Below are 7,095 nucleotides of genomic sequence, written 5' to 3'. Positions count from 1 at the left end.
ATGTGGAATTAGTAAAGATACAAAACCTGCCCGTTAAAGCCTGGTTTATGCGTAAAATATTGTTAAAAAAGTGTAATTAAGCTGAATTTAACTAGACCCACCTTTCCGCCAAATTATAGAAAACTACATTGGTACTGCAGTGTTTTGACGTCAAACCTAATGACAAATTCCCATAGGACTATATTAACTATTGTTACTCGTGTGAGGAAGTGAGCATCTCAAATCATGTCTGCTAATATGTCCCCCAACCACCTTCCTTTCAGCTGTCATCCTCATGCTATGCACTGCTGAAGGGAAGGGGGTTGAGGGATGTGCTGACATACATGAGAGACTTACTGTCTAACATAATTGACACACACCCTTGGGACTCTCTGCTTCGTCTGTCAGGCGACAGGTAAGCTTAAATTTCATTCATTTTCTGGGGATAGGAACTATGCTAAGCTGATAGTTCACAAAAGAGCACAAGGAACCTTCAGGACTTTACTAGTGTTCAATAATTGTGTGGAAGAATTGAGTAAGAAGTGGAAGTACTCAGTAATTAGAAGTTCTCTTTATTCATTAGTAAATTTACAACATTTTGAGATGTGGTCTTTTTCAAACATCCATTATTCGATTTCTTTGCCAGTGTGGATTGGATGGGTTTATACCAACATCTGGTGAGAATTTCATGTTAATAGCATAAAATACATAAAGTATATTTACATAGAATTTATTTTATTTGGTGTATAATCAGAAGGAAAAGAAAAAAATAAATCACAGACTGTAAGCTTTTGCGAGCAAGGTCCTTAATCCTATTTTTCCATATGACTGTTCGTACTCTGTAATGTAGCATTTTATTTGTATATGTCCCCTATGAATTTCTATGTAATATGATGGCGCTATATGAAGATTATTATGATATTTTTCTATAATACTGTGTTTTCATCGTGTTTAGAATCCCATCGTAAATTTCCGTTTAAAATACTTAATAGATCTACACTGTGTGAATAAGGCCTTAAAAATAGAATAACTGAAAAGCAAACAAACATCATACATACAAACAACATACATTGTACATGCATTTGAGGGATTCTGATCAGTAACCAGATTGATATAGTAACCTACATGATGTAGGGTGTAGCAAAAGGAGGCATTATATTGTTTTGCAATTCCCAGAATCCCCTGGTGGAGCATTAAGGGCTATAAGTCTCCACACGCCTATAAAGCGGCCTTAATTGGCAAACTTTCCATAAGGAGAAGTCCTGACTCCTGAGAATTTCCTGACCATGATGTTTAGACATGTTTGTCAAGAGGACTATGGGGACATCTAGAGGACATTAAAAGATATTACAACTTACAGCTTGAACGTAAAAGCATGGCTACATGTTCAGTACATCAAGTTTGCCAGGATATCACTTTAAAATATTTGGATATTGTTACAGGTGTTCCCGCGACCCAAACAGCAGGTAGCGGGCTCACCCGTGCCCCTTGCAGGCGCAGCGCCAGCTCCACATACCTGTCCCCGCTCCCGAGTCCCAGTCTCGCTCCGTGAACGCGCATCCCCATGTCCTAGGGCGCGCGCGCCGGCCTCATTAATTGGCGCTGGCCATTTTCCCATGAGGCTAATTAACCTGCCTCTCCCATCACACCCTGCCGGATCTTTTTGCCTCACAGACTTAGAAAAAGCTTCCTTGCAATTCTGCGTTTCTGTGTCTCCAGTGTTCCTGTGTATCTTGCGTTCCTGCTCCCGTTTTTTCCTGCTCCTGAGTTCCCTTGTCCTGTGTGCCTGTGTTCCCGATCTGCGTGGACCTCCCGTTGCTGACCCCGGAATGGACCTTGACGTTGCATCTCTGCCGCCTGCCCTGACCTAGTGCCTGGACCTGACCACGAGACTGTCTCCTTCTTTGGTACCTCGACCTCGGCTGCCACCTGTGGAACTACCTGGTGGTACCGTGTCGCAGCAAGTTCAACCCGCTTTGCGGTGGGCTCTGGTGAAGACCAGGTGCCACTTAGACTTCGGTCCCAGGTGTCGGCTAGTACCACCTCCCGTGGTGGTCCAGTGGATCCACGCATCCTGAACTCTGACAGATATCTGCAGTTTGTATAGAAATGCTAAGCATAAAGTGTCTCTGTAATTTAAAGAGGGCGATTTTGGACACTAAACCACCAACAGGTCCTTATGGAATGATGGTTTAGGGCAGTGATGGCTAACCTACAATCAAGACCCACTTATTTATTGCTAAGTGCCAACACAGAAATTTAATTCGTGATTTATACTCCCTGCTTTGTCACAGCTTTCATTCATAACAGCACCCTGAGGAAACCAATAAAGCAGAAAATAGAAGAAATTTGGATGATTATTGTTGCTTCCCTCGAGGGTCCAATAAACAGGAAGAATTGTCAAGGTCGGAGCAGGAGCTACAATGATTGATAATCCAGATCTGTCCACACCTTCCCAATCCTCCAGTAGTCCCAAATAGCCCTTCACTTTAAAATAGCAAGTCCCAAATCGCCCTTTACCAAGGCTTGAGAAAGGATCGTTATTAGGGTCTGACACTTTGCACTTGGGTTAATAAAGTACCCATTATTTTTTTCACTTACTTTGGAGTGCAACCATTGTTTTTGTTTAAGATTTTATAGAGCCAGAGAGGGACATGGCAAAGGGTGTTTGGCCAACTAAACTACCTGTCCATAAGGACCTGTGGGTGGTTTAGTGTTCGAAATCGCCCTGACAGGTCATCTTTAACTTCTTCACTCCCGTTATAATGAAATCACAGAAAATCATCACATAGTTCTCCTTGTACAAGCAAAAAATATAATTCACTTTGCAAAATCATGATTACTCACTCCAATGTGCACAGCATAAAAAGAAGAAAATGAATCGGATATTGGATTTTCACTCTGGGAACACGGGGGAGGTTCATTATTCCTTAATGCACATAAATCCCCCCCCCCCCCTTTGCCAATTTCCTGGCTACTAACTCATCATTCCAATTGTACTGTAATGTATATGGCAATTATGCCTCCGGCACACTGTTATAGATCTCGTTGAATAACTGGTCTCTTATAGTCTTATAAAGACTCCAGGCTGTCAAGTGAACAGATCACCGCTGCCTGATGACATCACAGGGAGTGAATATCATATCCACTTAATGGTTAACAACCACCACATTCGAAGAGGGTTCAGCTACTGGAGCCCTTTTCATTCATCCTTAAATATGACGTACATCAACAATGCATTAAGTGGTTAATTTAGGCGCACTGTGCACCTTTTATTAGGTCAGGGACTCTGTACAGGCAGTCCCCGTGTTATGTATAAGATAGGTTCTGTAGGTTTGTTTTAAGTTGAATTTGTATGTAAATCGGAACTGTATATTTTATAATTGTATTTTAATTGTTTTTGACAATTGGATTTTAAAAATGTTGGGTTGTCATCAGAACCAGGATTAACTTTTGATAACTGTTATAGCTATTTATTGTAGCCCAGGGCTTAAGTACAGTAAATTACCAACATCCAGAGGTCCGTTTGTAATTAGAGGTCGTCTGTAAGTCAGGTGTTCTTAAGTAGGGGACCGCCTATATATCTTATAATAAATTATGGGGAAAATCTATTACCGTAAATATACTCGAGTATATGCTGACCTGAGTAAAAGCCTAGGCGTCTAATTTTACCACAAAAAAAATGGGAAAACCTATTGACTCGAGTATAAGCTGAGGGTGGGAAATGCATTGGTCACATGCACCCCAGTATAAAGCCAGTCCCTGCCCACAAGTATAAAGCCAGTAGCCCTCTGCCCCCATTATATTGCCAGCAGCCTATGTCCCCCTGTGCTTGAACCCCCCCCCCCTGTATATAGCCAGTGGCCCCCTGCCCAGTCTAAACACCCCCAAAAAAGCTCCCCTTTCTGACGCCCCCTCAGATCCTCTTCTATCATCAGCTCCGGCTCCCTGCGTGGTCCCATCACAGGGATATTGCAATGTCTGAGCATGGGTAATCAGGATGCAGTGGACGGGATAAGGAAACACCGGATGTATTTAATGCCGGACGCCCGCTGCATTCAATAGTCATGATTAAGAGCACGGGCTAGTGCTGGAAACGCGTGGACTTTTAACCTTGTTAACCTGCAATATACTTGTGGACGCCATGGATTAATTAAGAAAGGCAGTTGGATTGTTCTAATGCTGGATCCGTGAATCTTTTGTTCTGAATTTGACTACCCAGCAGCAGGGTGGATCCATGCATCAAAGAACTGCAATGAGGAGCTGGGTGAGCTGGAGTTTTTTATCCATTTCTATATTCCCGTCACATACACCATGACGTCAGCCGTTTGCTGACATCATACTGTGTGCTGATGGATAGTTGTAGTTCAAACAGCAATTTTCCAAATTTTAAAGTGAATTTCAAAATTAATATTTTTAGAGGACAATTCCTCTTCGTAATGGTTTAAACTGCACTGGTCAAACTATTCAAAACAGCCTTTTGTAGACTTGTTAACCCTTTAAGCATCTTACAAGAATTAAAACATAATGGAGGTACTATTTGGAATTTTGACAATAAAATTATTATTTAGTCCTAAAATTTACACATTCATGCAGGATAAAATGAGAAAACACATATGAGATTTTGTTGTGCAGAGTAGGGCAATACCCCACATGTAAATGTAAACTACTTTAGGGGCTCACAGCAGGGCACAGAACAGAAGGAGCGCCATTGAGCTTTTAGAGGACAGATTTTGATAACGTTGTTTTCAGGTGCTATTACACATTTGAAAAGTTTGTGAGCTACGAGAACAGTAAACCCCCCCTATAAATGATCCTATTTTCGAAACTAAACCACCCAGAGAATTTATCAAGGTTTACATTGAGCTTTTTACCACCATAGATGTTTTCTAGAAAGTTTTTACTGTCAGGATTCAGGGGTAGTGGACCCGCTGTACCACCGTGGTGGCGGCCAAGGTGAGTTGTCAGGCAAAAGACGGCACATACGCCACATGATTAATGTATTGCAGCACCTTGAATGGCCCCAGGAAACGTGGACCGAGTTTAAAGCTGGGGATCTTCAGCCGGACATACTTGGAGGACAGCCACACTTTGTCACCTGGAGAGAAGAAGGGAGGAGGTCTGCGATTCTTGCTGGCCTGGGTTTTGGTTCGAGCAGAAGCCTGTAGCAAGGAGAGTCGAGTCTGCTCCCGGATAGAGTTGAGATCTTGGACCAACTCTTCTACGGCAGGAACATCAGAAGGGCCTGAAAGAGGAAGAGGTGGACGTGGGTGTTGTCCATAGACGATAAGGAATCGGAGATTCTTCTGATGAAATTGGCACTTCTCGAGCTTGGCATATAGGCGATTGGCCCTTAGGTGCCTGAGAACTTGCCGTTCATGGGCCTGATGGGACTCAATGTCCATGGAGAACACCAGAATATTGTCTAGATAGACGACACAGGTATAAAGTAAGTCTCTGAAAATGTTGTTGACAAACTCCTGGAACACTGCTGGTGCGTTACAGAGTCCAAAGGGAATAACTAAGGTACTCAAAGTGCCCATCTCGTGTATTGAAGGCTGTCTTCCATTCATCGCCTTCACGGATGCAGTTATATACCCCCGGCAGATCCAACTTGGTGAAAACCTTGGCACCACTTAGACGATCAAAGAGCTCCATGATCAGGGGCAGTGGGTAGCTTTTTATTGAGACCGCGGAAATCAATGCACGGACAAGAACTATCCAGCACCGGCAGGAGAGGAAGACTTGTGCATAAAGCCCTTCTGCAGGTTCTCCTTCACATAGGCCTTCATGGCCGCGGTTTTGAGAACTGATAGGTGATACAATCGACCCCGTGGAGGAGACGCGCCCGCAATCAAGTCTATTGGGCAGTCATAGGGCCGGTGTGGCGGCAGTCTCCACTTGCTTTTCTGAAAAGACATCAGCAAAGTCTTTGTATGAAGCTGGGAGACCCACCAGTGGCTTTGTGGACAGCAAAGAGACTGTAACGGACACAGAATGAGGAACCACCAAACAGTGAGACTGGCACTCCGTTCCTCAGCAGAGAACCTCTCCTGTCTGCCAGTTATATATATAGATACATAAATAGCACGGGTACGTGGTGCTGCAACCACAGAAGACCCAACAGGCTATAAAACATGGAGCGGGGTAGCACATAAAAAGACAGAGCACTCAGTAAACCAGATGTCAATATGAGTGGCCAGAGAGGTGAGACCACTCAGTGTAGACGGCAAGTCACATGCATACAGTGAGTCTTTAATCTGTCCTGAAAGTCCCTTAGACGCAAGTTCAGCAGTCCTTTCTCAGCCTGAGCAGGCTCCTCAAAGACGGACCGGAATTCAGCAAAGAACACGGTGAGAGTAGCTGTGATTGGATCATTTCTGTCTCAGAGGGGAGTAGCCTACGGCAGGGCTTTCCCCGAAAGAAGGCTGATCACGAAAGCCACCTTAACCAGTCCGGTGGCAAATTGAGAAGGCATCAGTTTGATACGTAAGGAGCACTGGGTAATGAAGACACTGTATAACTTGGCCTCACCCTCATATTTGGAGGGCATGGAAAGACGCAGCATAGGTTCAGCAGTAGACATTGCAACCATAGTAACAGGAGGTACTGCAGGGACTGGACGCTGGTGCTGGTTAGCCAACAATTGCTGCTGGTGAGTTGTCCAAGTTGCTGGCCTTGTGCTGGGACTGCTGGGTGAGGAACAGAACTGAGGTCATAATCAGGACTAGCACACAGGGAATGGAAGCACAAAGATCTGGAAGGGGACGTAAATTTAACAGAATGGGCAGCTGGCCATCGCCAACTATCCGGCTGCTGGAGACATCGCTGCAAAGCAGCAAGGTGAGACAGACAGCCAGTCTGTCACTCGAGTCGCAGGTACACCCATGACATTTACATTGGCTTGTGTGTGTGAAAATCTTTTTCCAAGATTCCTTGCTTTGGCCCATAAATTTTTACAAGGTGGTAAAGTAAATGCACCCCACTGTTACCCAGTTTCTTCTGAATGCCTTAATATTTCACATGTGATCACAAACCGCTGTATGGATGCACAGTGTGGCTTGTAAGGGAAGGAGAGCATATTGGTGGATTTTGCTGGAACAGATTTCATGTCGC

This window comes from Engystomops pustulosus, chromosome 1 (assembly GCF_040894005.1).
Source record: "Engystomops pustulosus chromosome 1, aEngPut4.maternal, whole genome shotgun sequence".
Classification (NCBI taxonomy): Eukaryota; Metazoa; Chordata; class Amphibia; order Anura; family Leptodactylidae; genus Engystomops; species Engystomops pustulosus.
The sequence above is the reverse complement of the archived record's forward strand: the minus strand, read 5'-3'. Positions refer to the sequence as shown.